Source organism: Camponotus floridanus, unplaced genomic scaffold, assembly GCF_003227725.1.
Source record: "Camponotus floridanus strain SB8 unplaced genomic scaffold, Cflo_v7.5 scaffold3, whole genome shotgun sequence".
Classification (NCBI taxonomy): Eukaryota; Metazoa; Arthropoda; class Insecta; order Hymenoptera; family Formicidae; genus Camponotus; species Camponotus floridanus.
The window spans coordinates 3,013,345-3,036,092 of record NW_020229436.1 but is presented as its reverse complement, the minus strand read 5'-3'; the positions used below and the strand labels follow the sequence as shown (position 1 = coordinate 3,036,092).

The window sequence follows — 22,748 nt, the reverse complement described above, 5'->3', positions numbered from 1 at the left end:
GTAATCTCGTTATTATAAACAGCACCGGCAACTACGAGCTAGCGTCGTCCTCATTTCCCATGCATCTTTCGTCTGCAATGTGTGCAGCAACGCGCAAATTAGTCCAAACGAGATACGGAAGTGAGCAAGTCTGAGCTGCTACTGTCTGTTCGGTGATCCCGAAGACAAGTTTATGCGTTAAAGTCTCGTCAAGTTGATATCAGACAGCTTAAACGCTTTTCAGATTTCCTTATAAAATAAAGGAAACTGCTACGAGCTGTGATTCGAGATAAGAGATTGAATATATGAATGATAATTCTTAAAATATTTAAATTTGTTTTCGTTTATACGGAAAATCGTGTGGGCGAAATGATAAGAATTTCCGTTTTACAAAATGGATAATTTCATATTCACAAAATGCAATTATTAAAGAATATTTTATAATATAACATTTATAGTAGACATGTTTTAATTTCTGTTGGAGGAAAATCTTAAGCGTCTGCAAGAATAATATCTCGATGCCTTCGTCCAGTTCATTAAAGACAGCAGTGTTTAAGCACATGGGAAATGACGGAAAATTGTTCAACGAATGGAATATGCGATGTAGCAAAAAATTGACGTGACGTGCAGCTATTCGAGTAAAACAATTCTCTTTTATATGATTTGCCCCGTGGCTCGACAGCATCATAAACTTTTCCCTTTGACAGGGCCTGGCAGGATGTACACGGACGATGATTAGCCCGCATATCCGGAGGGAAACAGTTATCGTCCGATGAAATTTATGCTGCTTTTCTTTCGCGGCGCGATTCACGGAGTATGGCCGCCGCCGTTATGACATCAGTTTTGCGATTGTTCCGGCGAACAATGCGCGGTATGCAGCAGAATCCGGAATACTCCGTCAGCGTCGAGTGCGATATAAGGAGCGATATTAAACGAGAAATAATTCGCGAGCGGCCGCTGCGAAAGTTGTCGGTGCATCGCTCGGAAAAATTTCATCCAACTTCCGATAATGAAACATTTTAAACAGAGTTTCCCGCTCGCACACCTATAGCCTACAATCCTATATCCGCATTTTGAAACATTACCGTATATTAATTCATAACGCGTATTTAATTAATAATCGCGTGCAACTTTCATGGAAAAAACTTTTATAAATCTTTAATATGCGTAATAAAGTGGCGATAACAAAAATAAGATTAATATTTGGGTGGAAAGGATGTCGCTCTTCATTTCCCTCAATCAAAAATGAAGAGACGAGAATAGGGGTGAGAAAACAGATTTGCTTGTTCGAATAAAATCGAGCGTATGAGATCTCGAATGTGAGATCATGCGTGCATTTAGTAACGATTCTCCTGAAAACTGTAGAACGGTTTCACAACCACTCCATTTTCCACGTAAATAATCGGCCGGGTCAAAATTCATGTTGATTCATACGTCTAGTTGACCAGATTTCTCGTCGGATGCGGCGACGTCGTCGCATTTACCACTAATGTTGCCGTGGTAACGCGGAAAGAAATGGGTCACGAGATATAAATGTAGCACGTAGTCGGGAATTCTCACGAGGTCCTCGCAAATTAAGCCCCTACGAACGAAAACGTGCGACTCGGATCGTTAAGTTGACAAGCGGTGCGGATGCCACTCGCAAAATATGGTAATAAGGGCACGTGATCTGCCGAAGAGTTAAATAAAATAAGAGCCGGATGGAAAAAAAATAGAAATCTTAAAGTTATAAGACCATCTAATTGAATCACTTCCTTGTTTTTCAAAAACTGTAAGAAAGATCGTTGGCGATTAAGAGGAAGCGGAATTATAGTTACTGAGAAACATTCTCTCATTAATATTAGTTTTTCTATTTCTCAAACTCGACGAGACAAAACTAGAACGAGAGAGAAAGAGAGCTTGCAACATGTAAATTCGAATGATATATACTAGTAGACTTTCAAAGTAATGAATCAACTCAAGACATTTTGAATGTCTTTAGCTTTCCAAGTATACTAACGGCTAATCCCTCGCGATATTTCATTGGCTGACATGAGATGATCATCATTTAATCGAGCTTTAACGCTAATTAATTAGCGCCTGTCTAATACTAATGCAAAATTAGCATTTGTCGCCTCGCGCAACGTATATTGTGATGGATTGAGAAAAATAGGCTATTGGGAATCAAAGCAATTGAATGCTTTTCTCACTGTTCGCCTTTATATCGACTTGTGTAGCTTTTTTTCATATAATTAAATTTATTGCTAATCAACTCTACGAATTTGGCTAAAATTTCAATTTAAAATATCTCGCAACAGCTGCTAGATAAGATTTAAATTAAATTTAACTTAATATGAAAAATATTAAAATTCACAAAAATAGCTTTCTCTAATTATATTATTAAATTCTTTTTTCATTTAAAATTCTTTTCTTCATTAAGCAAAAATTAAATAATGATATTAAAAATTAAAATTATAATATAATATTAAAAATAATAAAATAATTATAAAATTATAAAATTATCAAAACTAATTAATATTGTAATGCCAAAACTCACTCTAATTATAATATATGCATATATATACATATAGCTATATAATACAGCTATATAATTATTATAATTATTACAATATTTTCGAGATTGTTGTAGAATAATGAACAAAGTTAAAATTAACTGGTACATTCAACAGATTTTAAAACAGAGTTTTCAGAAAATTTTTCTATTATATATCCATTCCGTTTTTCACGCACATTTTCATGATAAAATTTCGCTATGTATATCACTTAAGTGCATCAGCAGAAATATCTAAAGCTAAATCCGAAGAATTTAAATATCGTGACACTTTGCCATTAATACGTAAGCACTTCCCATTCCGGTGAGTACCACATTTTTCCCGAATCCTATTAAGTATGAAAGATGGGACGTTCGTAAGATGGCGAAATTCTATTCTAAATCCCGAATCATAGCTGCGCGAATGATATAAACCATTCGTTTTGCCATAAAGATAAAGTTTTCGAAATCGTAAATGCACAACATCTTTTCTGCTGTCTCTCGCATGCATGCGCATGTTTTTCAGTCGACCTTTCTCAAGCTAAAAATTTTACATATGTATGTATTATATATGTGTATATGTATTATGTGTTTTTTTTTTGTACTCGAAAAAGAAGTTACAATTACATTTACTAACAAACGTTTCGACGTGAAAGGCAGGGAGAAATGGCATCGTATATTTATTTATTTCTATTAGTTTTTAAAAATAGCTTCGACATTTTATATAATTTTATTATGCAACCTAATATATTTTATATTTCCATAATTAATTGAAAGAAATATCTATTTTAATACCAGAAATATGTCTTTATGTAATAAAAAATAACTGTAATGTCAAGATAAAATCTCATGTTGGAAAATCGATAGTATAACACTGAAATCTCAGCAAGCTGTTACATTAAGTAACTTAATCTAAGCTTATTCCGAAATCCGTCCAATTACGCTTCTTAAATTGGCGCTCTACCTTGGGTTATCTCCAAATACATCTGCAAGCTCTCGTCTAAATACTCGATTCAAGCGCATATTAATCCACATATATAATTGCTCGATTAATAAAGAGATTATATTTGATAAAATAAAATAAATCTTTTCGCCTAATTTTAAAAAAGATTCTAATATTGTGACCAATTAATTCTCTTTTCAACACCATTATTAACGGAAAAAATGTATCAAAATTTAATATATCATCGTAATTAATACAATCTGTGTATTCTTTTCTTGTATTCCTTATTTGTTTCATATTGCATGTATTTTAATTTTTCCATTCATTTATTTTATCGTTTCATCGAGAGATATCGTCTAAATAGATTTCCCGAAAATTGAGGTTTCGCCCGTCCAAATAGCGCTGGTTGACCCATAATCAAGTGAGTATGCATTTACCTACAAGGGGAAATGAGCGGTTCCTTCGCCGTGTTCGTGTGACATATTCGGCAGACGCTAGAGCCGACCGAGATCAGGCTGCGGGTAAGCCGATGCTGTTGTCCGAGGCCCCCCGGAGACACTTGCTGCGTGTCGCAGCCATTTAAATTGCAGGCCGAGCCCTCGGGAGCGGTGGCCGATGGCTGCTGCTGCATCGGCATGCTGCACTCGTGCTCCAAGTTAACTGTGGAATCAGCCAGAGAGAAGGACACATACGGTACATAGTGCATATGCATGATCCACCACGTACCCGCGCTTATTTACACCCCATTCGCCATTGCCGCGCCAGGCTTTAAGCGTCTATTTTCTGTAGAGGACCGATCGGAAATCTGATAATAGTTCGCGTCAGTGGTTGCCAACCCGCATGCTCTCAATGGAGCCTCTATCCAATTATTGTCTATCGCTTCTCCAAATTTCTCGCGAGACGAAAACTCGACTTTCCAAGTATAACGTTTCATATTTTCGGGCGAAACTTTTAAAGGAAAAAGATAATAATTTTTCTTCTGACGAAAAAAAATCGAAAAAAAGAAACGTAAATATCTGTAATCGAGAGCATTTAAATCTCTTAATTATTTTTTTCACAGGATAATCTTGAACCATATTTGTAATATTCTTTCCCAGATCGTATATCTATCACGTCGTATATCTTTCACAAAGAATTTCCTTCTAAATTTCATTTCACCTTTTAAGCTTTCTTTTAATCTATCGTCTGTTTATTTTTTTAAATATTTTCCGAAATGTAAACGGAATCAATGCTATTTTGTATGCATTACTTGACCGGTTTGAAGAGAAAGTTGCACATAACGTGGTGCATATGCATGAGCGATCACGAGAGGAGTTTCTGCATTCATTTATTCAGTATTCGGATCTAAATCGAATTTATTTGAAGTTTCGACGTAAAATCTGACGGTAGTTTATTGAATGGCGAAGTTAGTGAACATGCCGATGTATTGGCTTTAAAAGTTCAAAAATTGCATTAATGAAAAAAAAGATAATTGGACATTTTATTTAATAAAGACTGTATTGTCTGTTATATATACATGCACACATATACATAATCAATTTATCGATTTACTGTTTAATAAGTAGCAGAATTAATTATTTAAATCTTTAATTTTTAACTTTCATTGTACTGAATCAATAATCTAACGCATCAAAGAGAAATCAAAATCATTTCTATATAATTTAAATGTAATACTATAAACATGAATTAATTATAATGCTCACCACGCAAGTATAAATGTTTAATAAGCGGATCAAAATAGTTTATTAAATAATCAATCGTATCTTAATGACTTTCTTAATTCGTTTCAAATTTAAATTAATTGTATTCACTATCTTTCACGTATTGTATTTCTTAATTTCAAATCAGACGATTGACAATGACTTCTTCATTAACAACGCCATTCGTTGTCAATTAGTCCATTGAAAAGCTGAATGCATCGAGTCGCATCAGAGCCATCAAATTTATAATAAGGACTTTGCCGGATCTTCATTCACAAAATACGAGATTAATACTCGAGAATTTGAGGACTCCTCCGGAGATGCTGGTTGGGTGGAAATTTATATCATGCTCGGGCGCTCTAACGAGGCGCACCAGCTCGAGCTTCTTGATAGGGAGAGGAAAAGAGAGGTAGACGCTCTCAAGTTTTTCCGTGACAATGGGACCGAACTTTAAACGAAGTCTCGCTAGGGCTGCGGCAATATCCCGGATGAAGAATGCAAGCCATAGCGACAGACAAAACCTACCTACTTGCGTTTCCGACATGGCGAAAGTTTCCGCCGCGATACATAACCAACAATTTCCTCGTGAATGGGAGTCGCACGCGCGATACCAAGTCCTCCAAAGTCTTCCCGATCCCGTAATTTCCGTCGAGTTTATTTTTTATGTAACGCAAACGCCACCGCATACAAATGAGGAACCGAACTGAGGAACCGACAAAGCTAACTTAATGATGATAACCTGACCGATGGCTGACACTTCGCACGCGCGATGATAATTCTTAGTTATTTTTTTGTTTTTTTTTTGGCAAAACGACGAATGAAAATAGCGCTATATCGAAAGCAATAATTTTTTAATGTTTCATTTATGGATTGATAAAAAAAAATCATGTTGTAAATTTTTGTAAAATCTCAATAAATTTCACTATCCTATTCAAAATTAAATAATATTTTTATATGAAATTAGATACTATTTATGAAAGATTAAAATATATAAATATTAAATATATAAAGATTAAAATATATAAAAATTAAATTCATATTTTTATATAATCAACTTTATTAATCATTCTAAAAAGCTATCGTTTATTATAGATTCATGTAATAGATTGTACTCTTATACGACAACTGACGAAGACAACTGACAAGATTGAAAAAGAGAGATATGCAAGGTAAGATACTTTCTCCGTCTTAAAATGCTTTGCAAAAGGATAATATAAAGAAAAGAAAAGAATGAAAGCATGAGACGACCACTTCTCCTCTTTTCTTCTTTCCACCAACTGCACAATCGGACAAGAAAAGCATCTTCAGAAACTAGAAAAGTCTCTATTGTCCTTTCTTATTAATGTTATCTTTAAGCTTCTAACAAAAGCGCTCTGTCTATGTAAGTTTATGCATGTAATATTGACATATGAACTTGCACTTCGTCTTTTAACAATAATTTGCAATTTTTATAAAAAAAAATAATGCTTGTATATGAATTAATTACATCTTATATTATGAAGATAATATTAATGTATTCATGTACACAGGTATCGACTATTTATTTCCGTCAATTAATTTTTAAAACTAATATAAATACAGATTTTCTATAAGCATATTATATAATTGCGTGTAATATGCATAGATTGCAAAATATAAAAAAAGATTTATAAATTTAATAAACGCTTTGAAATTTGTCAGACCATAATTGTGCTTTATTCTCTTTGCCATATTATGATTATAAAAAACTTTGCTTTTTTTAAAAGAAAATTTTAATGAAAAAATTTTAAAGTGAAATTAAAGCATGATAATAATGGAACGCTATCTCTCGACTATTCGTACATAGTAATTAAAACACGTAAAAACTTCATGTACCAGAGCATCCTATACACGGTGCCATCGATGAGAGTACCTATGAATTAATCTGTCGGGTCACATTCTCCATGGATCTCTGAAATTAATCCCTGTGAACCTCTGGGACACGATCGCTTATGCGTGAATCTATCTATATCGATCTACATCTTGAACAGAAATAGTTCTATACCGAAAATAAAATAACGCTATACAATGAAACATTAATTCAAAATGAAAAACAAGCTCCCATTCGAATCGTTTAAAAACAAAGCCGGATTCTTGCTATTGAATGAGTAAAACTACATTTCAATCACAAATAAAAAATTTTTACGAACCGGAAAGCACTTCAATTTCGCCTTTCAAACGTAAACAGTCAGTCCGCGCAGTCTCTGCTCTAGCAGCTTTTTATTGAATTTCTCGAAACGAGATTCCTTTGAAAGAAAAAATACAGCTTTGAAATAAATGTCGAATAACATTGCAATTAATCAGTTTAAAAGCATACAGTTATCATTTAGTGATTTTTATAATTTTTATTAAGCACACAAACTATCAATGTGAAAAAACTTATTGCTTTTGCTTATTTATAATTTATAAGAAATTAAAGAAATATATTTAAATATATCAATACCTTTAAATTTATTATTTATGTTTTTTTAATAATAAATATTGAAATAAGTATATATATATGTGTGTGTGTAGAAGATATGTATATATAAAGAAGAATTGAATATTGATTCTAAGCTATTAATAAAACAGAATTTTTTGAAACTTATAAATTTTTTTAACACATGTATGAAAAATTTACAAGTTTCAAACAATTCTAGATATTTTATTAATAACTTAGTATCAATATATGCAATTTCTTTTTAATATCCTGCAAATCCATACATATATGTATATCAGATTATATTATAAAATTTCTATTACTTCAACTTTTTTCCAACTATTCATGTAATTATTCTATAATACAAAATTGAATTTAAACAGTATTTTAAAACGAATCAAATAACGCATATTATATTCATTCCAAATTGAGATCTGAGGAAGAATGTTTCGAGACACTGGTAGCCTTCGTCCTAAGATTATGAAGATTAATTAACTGCAGAAACTGTGCTGTGCGCTAACGTCACTAAATTGAATCTCAGGCGGGTTCCTGATTTATGGCGCCATCGAAACTTTTTCCCGCGAAACGCCTGGATTTGCATCGCATTAAGATTCACGGTCTATCATTCACGTAGAAAAAGAACCCGCCATTTGTACTTAACTTCTTCCAACAGGCGCTTTTCGAGGGTAATCTCGACTTTATCTTTTTATTTTTGTCTCGTTGGAAATTCTTATTTCCCGCGAGAAACAATAAAATAAACATTTAATATTAAATATTACAATGTACATTTGTTTATATTTGTAGAAAATTTAAATAAATTTTTCAACAAAAATTCCATTAGAAAATCAGGATAAAAATTTATGATGCATTCTTTAATGCCATTATATATCAATGTACAAAATCTCTAATGGAAAATAATACAAAATTCTAGCATAAAGTCAAGGAAATAACATTAATTGGATTATAGAGTGTTACAATTCATTCAATTTCGCTATACAATTTAATTATCGTTGTATAGTAATAATATAACTATTAATTACTTTTCATATCCGATAAACTAACGTGATATACTAGTTCGATTGATGTTTAATAAATCAGGCTTTGGCGAGAGAAATACGAATTGAATAATTAACGGAGAACAAGAGAGGGAGGTGTTATGGAAATTAATTCATATATGTTAATAGAAAACAGATATAAAATCATTCTCTCAATTACGATAAACTTTGGACATTTTGTGGGAGAAATTTGTTTGCAATACAATACCCGATAATATTTGAGTGATCGAGTGTCGCTCTTTAATTGCGGATATTTTAATTTAATATATATTGATATAAATTTTACCTGTTGATTTACACAATTTTTTAAATTGTCTTTTCTTCCGATACAATACTATACAACGATACATTAATGTAACACATGTAGATAATAGAGATAGATTCATTAAACAGATTTCTTTATAGATTTATTATTTAGAATTAAACTATTTATTTTTTAGATTTAAGTCTTAGATCTCTTATCCACAATCCATCTTCTGATGATAGCAAAGACATTTCTATCAGGTAACCCCTTTTACTACTTCAATATTAATAATAGGTAGACAAAAAAATATGTGTGCTTTTGCGTATTTGTGTAGTTGCGTATGAGATATTAAAAATGTAAAAACAAACAACAATGACTCATATTATATCTAATATCAATGAATTTTTTCATTTACTAATAAATTTATAAATAATATAGTACTCACAATTTGTAATATACTGCTATTTATTTTAAAAATTGTTAAAAATAAGCGTTTGACCGTGAATTGAATAAATTGAGACATCAAGGCTTTTGCAATCGATAATGTCGATATCTATTTTATAATTTCAGTTATATTTATCCGACAGTATATGACTGTTCTAATTTTATCCATAAACTGCGAAACTGAAGCAAAAAATTATGACATTATTACTAAATCAATAACATCGTATAATATTTTAAGAAGACTATATGTGTATATTAGACAGAGAAATATATCATAATAGAAAATAGACATCAACTATACAAAAAGAAAATACTTTAATAATCCAAGTATTTCTATTTTTAAGAATACGTATTTGTTAATTTTAAAAGAAATAGCGCAAAATTAAAAGAATCTTTTCAATTTAAACCTCTTGCACATTTTATACATATTGATTTATACATATATGCTTTATATCACTAATTATATAACAAACAATAACGTGGAATTTAATTAATTTGCTAAAACATCCTCTTCTCATTAGTTGTTGGAGATACAAAAAATATTATATGATTATCATCATTATACATAATTTGAAAAAGCACATGTCAACATTTTCCTTCATTTCTCTTGAATTGGGAAAAAAGAAAGAAAGAAAAAAAGAAAAAAAAATAAATGCTCATATGTCTCCAAAGTTCAAAGACCCGAAACCGAAGAGATTCTCGTTTTTGTATTCACTTCTATCGATTCTGTCGCCTTTCTTCCACCAGTCCTCAACGACATGCCATCGTTCTGACTGCATCTACCAGACATTGCCAGACATAACAGTTCGAACGAAGAAGTTTAAATCCCTTCCGCAATCTGGATTTTGTTTTCGGCGTCGGTCGTGCAAGACGACACGCTGGGGAACCGCGAAAGTTTTCAGTCCACGAGACGCCACTCGCGAATTGTCTCTCTTGGCGCAAATTTACCCCTTCCTTTAGCGGTATGTATAGAAGAAATAGACAGAAAAACAAGTACATTTTTGTCGTCAGAGATTTCCCTAATTTGATGTTTTATGTAAAAGATATTTACATATTTATTTTTAAAAAATGTTAAATGAATGAAACTATTACTCAGAAAATAAAATAAATTAAAAAAGATATAAAAAAAATAATGAAAAAGAGGGGAAAGATAAAAAAATTATAGTTGTTAGGTAATTTAAAAAATTTTAATGCTGCAATATTTGCATGTTATTATTGCATGAGTTATAAATAAGACTATTTCAGAAAATTATATACAATATATTTATTTACTTGTTACTTTTTTATTAATATAATTTTTATATTTTATAATTTGACTTCTATGTATCTCTTTTAATTCTCAAAAATGATATAGCAGATTGTATACATTGTTGATAAGTAAATGATCAATATATATGCTTGTAATTGTCAAATTTTACACAATTCTGCAATTTTATTCATCGATCATCTTTTGTTAATTTTGTTAATATTAAAATATTCAGTATAAACAAACATAAATATACGAAATTAAAAATTTATAATTATACTTTTGGTGCCTAATGTCGGGAAGGATTACATTTGTTTCACACAAATATGTTACAAACTAGGAAACGAAAAGTGGAACTGGCATTCCCCAACTACAGGAAACTACGAAACACTGTGTATACGCACGCCCTCAGCCAAACGATTTCTCTTAATTTCGCGAAGCGACGCCCGTAAATAGAAAGCAAACAAACGGATAACAGTCTCGTCGGGCCCGTCGGGTGAATTTAACGATGGGGCGCCACACGAGTAGATATGTTAACTAGATTTTCTTTTTTTTTTCATCTCTTGTTTTTTGCGTCAGTGCGAAGTGTGTGTCATTTAACTAGATTCGTTGCAATTTGTGAAAATGGCACAAATAAAATGTAATCGTAATAGTAGATAAATAAAAGATCAATGTTTATTAAAAAAGTTAAAAATAAAACAAAAATAAAAATTATTAATTTTAATTTTTTTAATTAATATAAAATAATACTTAAAAAAATATTATAAGTTTAAAAAAGATGAAGAAGAGTTTTTATCATAATTTACATAAATAAGAAATTTTTATCAAAATAATATTTTTAATTTTTATATAATATTATTAATTTTTCATTTTCATCTAATATTTTTAATTTAAATTTAATAATAAATAAATTTGTGTAGAATAAACTAATTATATATAGAAATAAAATCTTAATTTTTAAAAACAAAATATTTTCAGCAACATATATCAGGATCTTTTTTAATAGGTGGATATAAAGAATCCAAAATTTATGACGTTTATCTTTTTTAACATATTATATACACGCGTACATTTATAACACTTACATGCAAACAATAATATTTATAAAGACCATAAAACAGTGGATATATTAAGTAATAAAAAATATATCATACTTATATGGAGACTTGTCTTTTTATAATGCTCAATATATCAATCTTGTGAGATAAAAAAAGATCCAATAAAATAATTTTATTTTTTTTATAAGATAGTAAAAGTTTATCAAATAAATATTTGATTTTTTTTTATTATAGTACGTATTTGTATTTTCTTTCAATAAATATGTTGTGTTAAAAATAATTACGTATTTATTTTGTTAAAATTTCATATATTTTCGATAACACGCATCTCTCTTATAAATTACAGAATGATATTTGACCTTTAAAGTTTTAAAAATTTATACATTATTAAAATATTTTTTTATTTAGTCTAAAAACAAAATAAATTATGATTAATTTATAAATAAAATAAGGAAAGACATTAATAAAAATCTAAAAATATATAATTAATAATTAATATTTTCTTGGAAAAAAGTTGTTATAAATTAAAAAACTCTCTCTCTCATTTTTTTTCTTCCTAATCTATGTGCGAATTTTATCATTTTTGGTGAAAAAGATATCAAAGCATTTTGTTTTCAATGAGCAGTTCTAGAAAACGTGTATTACGATAATCCTGAGCCGAATTGGAAATTTATTGACATTTGCAATTGGGTCTCGGATTCCGTATCCTCTTTTATTTCGAAAAATGTTGGATGATAAAATGGAAAAAAATTAACGGTCGACCTATATCAACTTTAAATCAGATGTGGAGCTGTGTGCGAGAAAGCAAACAGAAGAGGAATTTATATTACTAGGGCGAGAACTTCGGATAATGCATGGTACTCAATCGTTATCATCTTCTCGATTTTGTGTATATTTTCTCTTCAACGCAAATGTGTAATAAAATTCACAAAAATAATAATTTAATTTTAAAATTATTTCACAATTATATATACACATTGCATGTACAATTGCATATATTTTGCGTTTAAAATATGTACAATTGGAAGAAACTGACTTTACTTATGTTCATATCATACTTTTCCAGTTCAGGCAAAATGTAAATTTTTTAAATAGCTAATAAAAATGTATCTCTCATTAATCATAGTCGAGGAAGTGTTATAAATCTTAAGTGATTATGATGCAAATATTACTTACTTTGCTTATTAATTTATTCATTTCATAAGCTTTTGACCGATTATATAAAAAGCAAGTGAAATGAATTGCAACTAAAATAAATAATAATCGATTACTGTTATCGCGATTACTGTTATCTTATATATTAAAAACAAAGATTCATGCACAGTAAAGTCCCTTTAATTAGTCATTTTACGCATATCCATTTGCATAGAATGCAGCACAGATAATAAAAATTTGCTAGCACGAGTAATCCGTAGTTCTCGCCGGCATTTTAATTCCATGATAAAAAAAAATCCGAAAAAATTCTACGATTAGGCGCAATTTCGCGCGGTAAACACACACATAAAAGGCTAGCGCAAGCCGTAAAGAATAGTCTCGCGAGAGCGATGAGAGCTACTGGCGCGCGCGCCGCCGAGACCATAACTCATTGCGGTTGTATGTGAGCGGGACGTATTGTGAATACCTTAGATAGTTCACTTCATTTCACCTCCATTGCTTTATTATTAAATATTACCGGACCTACGTCGCGGGAGCTGCTCGCTCAAGGAATCCACAGCGATTTCATTGTTCGCGTTCCGTAGCCTTTACAGTCGTCAACATTGTTACGTCATGTGTACATGTACTGATTTTCTCGCTGGATTCTGACTGGTGTGTGCACCGCGAGCAGTGAATTCGCACAAAAGCGAGAAATAATACGTAACTGTCAAGTATAAGTATATACAAGATGTTTCGAGTCTACCAACCGAAAACACGCTGCGGCATAAACTAAGAGAAACAATAGTTGTTTCGTTTGTAGAAAGTTTACATATATTAATAATTATAGAATTGGGCTCAAAATTTTTTTATTAATCGAAAGATAATTAATATTAAAAATTAAATTTTTTTTATGGATAATTAAAGTATAATTCTAAAAAATAATATTAAATAAAATTAAAATTAAATAAAACGAAATTAAATAAAAATTAAATTTTTTTTGTTAAAAATGCTTAGATTTAAAATTTATTAAATTACCTACGTCTCAAAAAAAAAGTTAGGATTAGTGACCAGTTAAGCGCAGTATGAGAAGCAAAACATACACAAGCAGCAACATCCTATTATTGGAGAAAACTGTGAGAAGTTAACTTTAGTAAGTAACTTTAGTATGAGACTCCTATTTGCTAACCCTTTGTCGACCCTATTTGCTCAATGTTCAATATTAGATAACTCGTTAATGAAGTATCGAGTTAAACATTTACAACATTTACACCGAATGCCAACCGAATGAGATAGATAAACTTCTACTCATTTACCTTCATAAGATATAATTTATCACGTATCATTCATTACAAGATATTATGTACGTCCTTAATCCTGCTGTTCTCTCTCTGTTCAGAGAGATCTATTTCAAACTACATATATTCATTCTCAAATCCTATAACTCTACATCTTTCAATATATTGTTAAATTTTATTTTTGTATTAATTTTTCAATTTTTAAATATATATTTATGATTAAATGCTTGTGTATAGTTATATTGGACAATTATATTTTATTTCCTGCTTTTGAATTCACTCGTGATACAAAGATCAGCTAAACGATCGTCGTATATATTTACATACATTACATACATTACAAAATGAGATAAAAAACGAAAATATATATTCAATTTATCAATTTATTAATTTGGAAAATATATTTTATTAAACTAATATTATTAAATTAACATTAAAATGATTTATTATTAAAATTATTAAATATAAATTATTAATAATATTATTAAAATTATTAATATTAAAATAATTATATTTTTATAAAATATTAAAATGATTAATAATAAATTAAATTCAAAAGAATTGGAAAATAAATATGTACAAATACACAGGAAGAGATACACTGAATAAAGATTTTGTATTATAATTTTAATAAATTTGTGTATAAAGTAATTAAAAGAACAAATATAATTGAATTAAATTCGCTCTTTGTCAACATTATGAATAATTCTCAGAACAATCGGGTCAATCTCGTATTATAATTACGGTCAGAAGGTTAAACTCGTTGACATTAAAGCATGCATACGAATAAAGAGCATCTATATCGCAAAGATCCTAGCGATACGTATTACGGGATCCTCGCCCAATTTCGCGAGCGAAGCGGGTTTTCGGGGTGTCGTGTTTAGTGGCGATAAATTTCGGGGTTTGTACCTTAAGACGACCGACTACCATTCACACGTGTGCCTATACATATACACGCGGTCGCACGATAGTGTTGGTGCGGCTGTTACGACGGCATCGCGGGAGCAGAGCGACACAAATTTTCCGTCGTGGCAGCTACAAGGACATATTTAAAGTGTCCTCCGCGCGTCCTCATAATCTCCCCAATTTCCATTAGCGCCGGGTAATCCTTGAGAAACACGTTTTTCACCCTTTTAGCTTAGCCGGTACTATACTAATTCATTACGAATCGCGAATGCTCTTATATATAATACATTTCTATCTGATTAAATGTGACAAAGAAATAATTGAAAGAGGAGTAAAAAAAAAAAACATAAAAAGATAGCAATTTTTTTGCATATTAAATAATTTTAAAAAAATTAATATTTGCTAGCACATAATATAATTCTACCTTAAAGCATCTCATTCACATTCTTATGTATGCCATCGTGTCGTGTATATTTGTTTCGATTCATTATCGCAATTTCTTATGGTAACTCCTTAACAATCTCACCAAAACGAATCCTCAGAGACATTCATTCGCGAATACGCGACGTACGACAACAAGAACGTTGCTCGATTTCGTACACGACAGCGCGCGAGTTAACATAGTCGATGTGAACTGCGAACGAGCAAGATCTTGTACATAACTGGAATAATTGCGTTACGAGTTTAACCGTTCTAACGAGAATAGCGCTAACGATTTCTCGTCAGAGTTTGCACGGCACTCCTCATTACGCGCGGCAAACGCGTTGTGTCCTTTTAAACAGCTTCCCGAGACGTCTCGGTTCCTCTCTCTCTCTCCCTCCCTCTCTCTCTCTCTCTGTCTCTATTTCTCTCTCTCTCTCTTTTTCTCTTTCTCTTTCTGTCAGGATCCGCATGAAAGCACGCAAAGCTTCTGCCGCATAGGACAAAGCGGAGTCAAGAAAGATGTCAGAATAGCGTTTCCGCGCTTTAATCCGCAACGCGCCGTGGGCTCGTTTCTTTGCGGACGTACGGATCAACAAAAGCGGCGTTTCACGCATTTACGATAGCAAACAGGAGAAAGAGAACGCGAAAGAGATGCTGCATCTCGTCAAGGTTTGCGGCGCTCCGAGATAAACGAGTTGAGAATAATATACCACCGCCTTTGCCGCTCGTACGATGAATTTCGCGATTAATTCGCAAATGTTGCCTTTCGCTCATTCGTCGAATAAAGGAAAAAAGGCAAAAACAGGCCAACGTTTTAATAATATGGCCAAAGAAAAAAGACAGAGCGAGAGAGCGGAGGGGGGGGGGCATTTTAATGGCTCTCTATAAATAAAAAAACTATGCGCACTCAATGTAATATAAAACCCATTGCAATTAAAAGAACAAGAATCATTAAATGCAGTAGTGCAATTATTCGAGAGAGAAATTGTAGAAAATGAAATGGGCAGAAAGCTCAAGCAGTGAGCATAAGAGCAAAATATTCGAATTTTGTTTAAGATTCATTAGAAAGATTTACAAGAGCCAATTAAAAGTATCGTTGAATACGAAAATAATTAGAATAAAATTATTATAGTTATTCTTATATAATTGCATAAGTTTCAAGTTGATTAAATAGAATCCGTTATAACATAATTATGACGATAAGCTGTTTTTCCCAAGTATGATCTATAATTTCTATAAAATTATGAATAAATTGTTTTATTTTATAAGGCATTTATATATACTTTAATGAAACTAGGAATATTATTTTACTACATAAAATATTACAAGAATTAATTATCCTGCTGTAATGTTTCCTAGATCGTTCAACTTCCAGAGAGGAATTTTACTTCCGCGAAAATTTCATAAATGCAAATTTGCGCAAAACGTTCGAAAACTTTTCATTAGAAAAAACGATCACGTCGTTATAACTTTTCGGCCGGTGGCGCATAACGTTCGTTACCAACGGCGATAGTTATATCGATGTCGATGGAAGCCTGAATATTTTTGGCTCACGTCCAAATTTGCGACGAATTTGCAGAATTTCGATAGCAAATTGAAAGAACGCGACCGCGTGTAAAGAGCGCGCGAAAAAAACTGCGCGAGGAGAATCTCGACGAGCGCCAGATGAATTTCAGAGGATGAGATCGATCGAGAGATGAAGGCAGGGAAAAAGAGAGAGAGAGAAAGAGAGAGCGAGACAAGTATAGAGTCCGATTCCTCTCAATTTAATATAACTGCTTTATGGGGACATTCAAAACGTATGACTTCATATACCGGGGATACGCGCGAGCAATTACAATCGCAATCGCGTTGCTCCGGTACCACAAATTATTTTCACTCTGGCGCATGAATCACGCCGGCAACGCCCGCGCGATGTGCGCAATCACGTTAAAATAAAATTTCCGTCGCTACCGCGTGTAATATACCGTACGAGCTAATTAGCGATAACCATAATACGCCGTTATATACGCCGAATCGTAACCGTACCCGCTTTTGTTCCCAAGTCAACAAAGTTAACGTCGAAATATCGCGCAAGCGCGAAAACCAACGATTATCGACAGTTTATTGGTTTCGAATTTCCAATAATGATGCTGAATCGTGATGTCGAATGAATGGTACGTAAAGCTTTTATATAACTGCTACTATACCATATCATTGTGCTGGATTATCAAAAAATGCCGTTAGTAAAATATTTTTCATATTTAGCGGAATTATTTATATAATTCATATAACAAATTCAAGGATTTCGTAAAAATTAAAACGGTGCAGGATTCATATGCACATGCACATATAACTTAATAATATTTACATATCATGAATCAAAAATCAAATTAAAATTTGATTAAAAAGACTAAATCATGAATTTTTTAGTTGAGCATTAATATATTTATAATTATCGCAACATTTATATATTAATAAAAGAATAAAGGTTTTACATATTAATAGGAGAATAAAATTTTTTCAATAAGCTTCGTGGAATCTCGCAGACAAATAATTGAAAAAAAAGGAAAAAAAACACATATACATTATACATATATACATGCAAGGGCGGTCCGATAATAAAGATATAGATATTGTGTGTGATTATACATGATCTGTACAAGCAACCCCTCGAAATCATGCATTGTAACATTGGGGAGAGTAATAGTCATGCAAGCGTTATCTTCCATCCACTGATAAGAGCTTAGCAAACGAACAAAATGTTCGGAATGATTAAAAATTATTCCACGTTCGACGTGTGCGTAGTTATCAGATTGTTTAAAAAGACATAAATCAGAATTTGAGATTCAGTTTTTAATTTAGTAAATGTTTATATTGTTTTAAACTGAAAAAAATCTGCATGTAATAAATTCAAAAATAATCGAAAATACAGCTTTGAATTTGAAAGATATGCCTGTTCACTCATCTTTGAATTTGTTGCACTATATATACACTTTTTTTCTCTTTAAGACATTCTGACTATAAACATTCAATTAGTCTAATAATGAATCTCATTCTCATTCACATGTCTACAAAAATCTGGTAACTGCATGAATCTCGAACTTGAATTAATTTATATTGGCCATTTCATTTGCTTGTCAAACTCTGATCAGTGGAAGACAACACGCTTGCATGGCTCCTCTCTCTTATGTATATAAGACTTCAAAATACAAGTGACTTCAAAATTGCACACATATGATCAGTGCTTACTTTTATTATCAGACCATCTATATAGGACAAAAAGTTTGTATCATTTTTATATTATATTTATATTACATATTTATATTATATTATTATATTTCTGTTATATTATTTATATCATATTTATATAATAATTTATATCAAGATTTATATCAAGATTTTAATGAAAAAATGACACAAGCTACTCAACTACTGTAAAAAAACAATAAAATAATCACTTACCAAATCATCGACCTGCTACGATGTAAGTTCTGCTACCACAATGTATAGTTGCAACGTATAGAGCATCTTCGAACAGCCTCATAACTGTAAAAAAAATATTAAAATATTTTAAAAATCTATATTATGTATCAGTATTACATAGTTAATACATACACGTACACACATTATAAGTTTTAGTAGTTTTAAAATTAATTAGAAATTACAATAGAGTATTATTCACTTGAAAAACTTATTCTAAGGATTGCTTTTATACATACAAATCTGATTTTTGTAATTTCTTTTGTTTATTTAATATTATTTTTACTATTTTTAAATTATCTTTATATATTTTTTTCATTTACTTGATATTATTTTTTAATTATTTTTATATATGTTTCTCTGCTTTATTTGATATCATTTTTTATTATCTTTATATATGTTGTAAAAAATAAAGAGCTAATAAAAAATACAAAAAAAAGATAAGTCTATTGAATATTGTGCAGAATAGAAATTATTTGAATTCAATTAAAAAAAAAGAAATTATTTTAATGCAATTATCCTAAACATATATACATATATATACCATACATACACAGACACACACTATGGTGTCATTATGTTAATGAATAATAAAACGATAATAAATAAAATAATGTATCACTATATTAAATATAAATGAGGCAAATAAATAAATACTCACCAATTAAAGTCATCCTGTTGCTATTGTTTCTTTGTCCAACACACACATTTTCCAACACACACTTTTTCCAACACACACATTAATCCGAAATCAATTTCAATCGCGCACGTTAATTAATCGTCACTTTGGAGACACGAAAATGGGGAGCGATCACGACCTGAATCTTTCAGAACGACGCAAAATGATATGAAATGACCGATATAAGCGGATTACGTGATATAAACTGTTAAATTATGTCATTGTTTCCTCGCGAGCTTTAACTCACATATAAATGTGAACGAAAATGTATATTCGAGCTAACCGATTATTTGCACAAAGAAAGTCTCGGTACGACGCCATTAAAATTAACGAACGATGCGTACCCGATATTTGATACTTCGAATAAACGATTGTTTATTCCAACTATTCCTATTTTTCGACACTCCCGATATTGGTCAACACTCGAATTTCACGAATTTCACAAAAAGCACAAAAATACACAACAACCGCGGCTCTTACCGCGAAAAGTGGCACGAAATGCACAGTAACTCCGACTCTGACCGCGAAAATGGCGACGAAATGCGTAGCAACTGCGACCCTCCTCCCCTCTACCGATACAACGCCTAATCTCCTGTGACGTAATGACGCGGCTAGGATTATATGATATCGGAAGATACTTCACTCGACAAGAGTAATTAACCAATTGGGCAGAAATTTTTTGTCCCTATATTCCCTATGTCAATCAAACCACTCGAAATAAACTAATTGCAATGCATCTATGTTTTAATGTATCTATGTATTATTAGTTTTTCTCGGTTTCTTTCGTCGGTTACAAATACGAATAAATATATTTCATCGAATTAAATTATAAAGTAGCCTCGATACGATTTTATAGAGACCTAGGTAACAAACGATGTGATTATTTATAACGCGTATTATTTGCCCGTCATATTTCTTGACATTCTCAATGTTTCATACGTGGATTTTATTCTTGAAACTTTTCGAGTAAACTTTTCGGTCATTTCATATCATTTCGCGTCGTTCTGAAAGATTCAGGTCGTAATCGCTCCGCATTTTCGTGTCTCCAAAGTGACGATTAATTAACGTGCGCGATTGAAATTGATTTCGGATTAATGTGTGTGTTGGAAAAAGTGTGTGTTGGAAAATGTGTGTGTTGGACAAAGAAACAATAGCAACAGGATGACTTTAATTGGTGAGTATTTATTTATTTGCCTCATTTATATTTAATATAGTGATACATTATTTTATTTATTATTGTTTTATTATTCATTAACATAATGACACCATAGTGTGTATCTGTGTATGTATGGTATATATATGTATAAAGCAATGAACATGGAGAACGATATCGATTCGTATTTTGGAATGATACAACAATAATCGTTCGATTATACGTCATTGTTTTCTCGCGAAATATGGCGCACAAAAATCTGTAGCGCGACAGTATCTAACGGAATAAATTAAATAATAAGGTGACTTTGTGCGATTACATTGTTATAGATATTTAATCACGAAATTATTTCGACAAGTATCGACTCTAATTATTAGAGTTACATGTATTAAATAATACATTACATTAATTGCCGTTAACCTTTCGATATTTTCGCCCTTAATTTGCTAGTTTTACTCTGAAGGGAAAATACGAACCGATCTTGTTCAAATAGAACTACGAACTAAACTCGAGATGTGTGATTACGTAACACAAAAACAAGCGCTCGACACACTCCCAGTCACCGACAAGACGGGTAGCAAAACAAAACATTATTATGGTATAGGTTGTTTCTTTTGACTGTGCTTTCTTGCCACATTTAAAACACATGTATATATATGTTCAGTCTATAGAGATAAATAGAGAAAAAACAAAGGTAGAATATAAAGAAAGAGGGAGAGAGAGAGAGGAAGAGAGAGAGTGAGAGGGAGGAAGGGAGGGAGGAAGGGAGGGAGAGAGAGAGGGAGGGAGAGGGAGAGAGAAAGAAAACACATGTCTAAAATAGATTTACAATTGTATATCTGCCGGAATTAATTAATGCTATTATTATATTTTATTCATATATAATAATATTATAATATTATAATTATGACATTATATTATATTTATACATTTAAATTACCTTATATAATTGTATATTACATTTACTATTGCATATTACATTTTTGCTTTATTCAATTGACATTTCAAATTGTTTAATTAATCATTATTTTCCGAATTATTTAATTAACCAATCAGGGCAAAGAACTCTTTGCTCCCTAATTGATTAAACAAATCTTTGGAGTGAAGTATCTTTCGAGTCGTATAATTCTAAACGTGCCGTGACGTCACGGGCTACCCCCTACTACTTGTTTATCCTGGGAAGGTCGCGGTCACGATTATTACGCGTTTTCGCGCATTTTACTCCAGACAGGAGTCTCGATCGCTACGTATGGAAGATTCTCACAAAATGGACAGTGATATACAAATAAGGAAACTGGTAGCTTCGTATTGCGTGACGAAGATTCGAAATCAGTGAGTAAAACATAATCATTAAGAATACATTTTTTAGTTATTATAATTATAATATTATTAATTAGTTGTATTGAACTTGTGTTGTATTAATGAACTTTTACATCATGTTACGTTATATTATTCGGTGATACACATGCTTCTGTTCGCTTTTCATATAAATATATACACATATATACATCGAAGAGGAAAAAATAATAGGATTTTAATATTAGATTTTAATAATATGATTTTAATATTAATATTTTAAATGAGCGAAAGGATGAAAAAGGATGAGTAAATGAGCAAAATAATACCGATAATAAAACAGCTGAAAATTAATATAGTAGTGATAAAATCGGATTTCTCATAGATTTTTTAATACATTTATAATATTAAATACATGAATAAAAAGATTTATATATCAATGATCCATGCAAAAGTAATGTAAAAGTTAATGATGTGATGAAAAGTATAATTTCTAATAATTATCGATGGATTTATTTTATTTATTCAAATGTATAATTTTTTAAAATTGTATTTTTAAATATTATACTTCTTATTGGAAACAGTAAAATTAATAAATTGTTAATCAAATTTTATAGGATTAATTTTTTAAATTTTATTTAAATATTAAACATATTAATAAAATATTAATAGTTGAAAGATTTTAAAAATTCGAGATAAAATCATATTTAGATTCTATAAAATAAAAAACGGATTATCGTTGAAAAAAATTTACATTACCTATG

General features: G+C 30.9%; 1 protein-coding gene and 1 long non-coding RNA gene across 2 annotated transcripts in view; one reads left to right on the top strand and one right to left on the bottom strand.

The window, feature by feature from the left end:
- Window positions 1–19,610, bottom strand: part of LOC109610274 — a 76,166-nt gene extending 56,556 nt beyond the window's left edge. Inside the window, exons 1-2 of the long non-coding RNA XR_002192715.2 lie at window positions 19,518–19,610; window positions 18,839–18,922 (exon numbers count right to left, since the gene is read on the bottom strand). This is a non-coding gene — a long non-coding RNA (uncharacterized LOC109610274). The remainder of the gene's footprint in view (window positions 1–18,838; window positions 18,923–19,517) is intronic.
- The window catches only part of LOC105254898 (zwei Ig domain protein zig-8), a 307,240-nt gene that overhangs the window by 123,183 nt on the left and 161,309 nt on the right, over window positions 1–22,748 (top strand). The gene's annotated exons all lie outside the window — the stretch shown is intronic.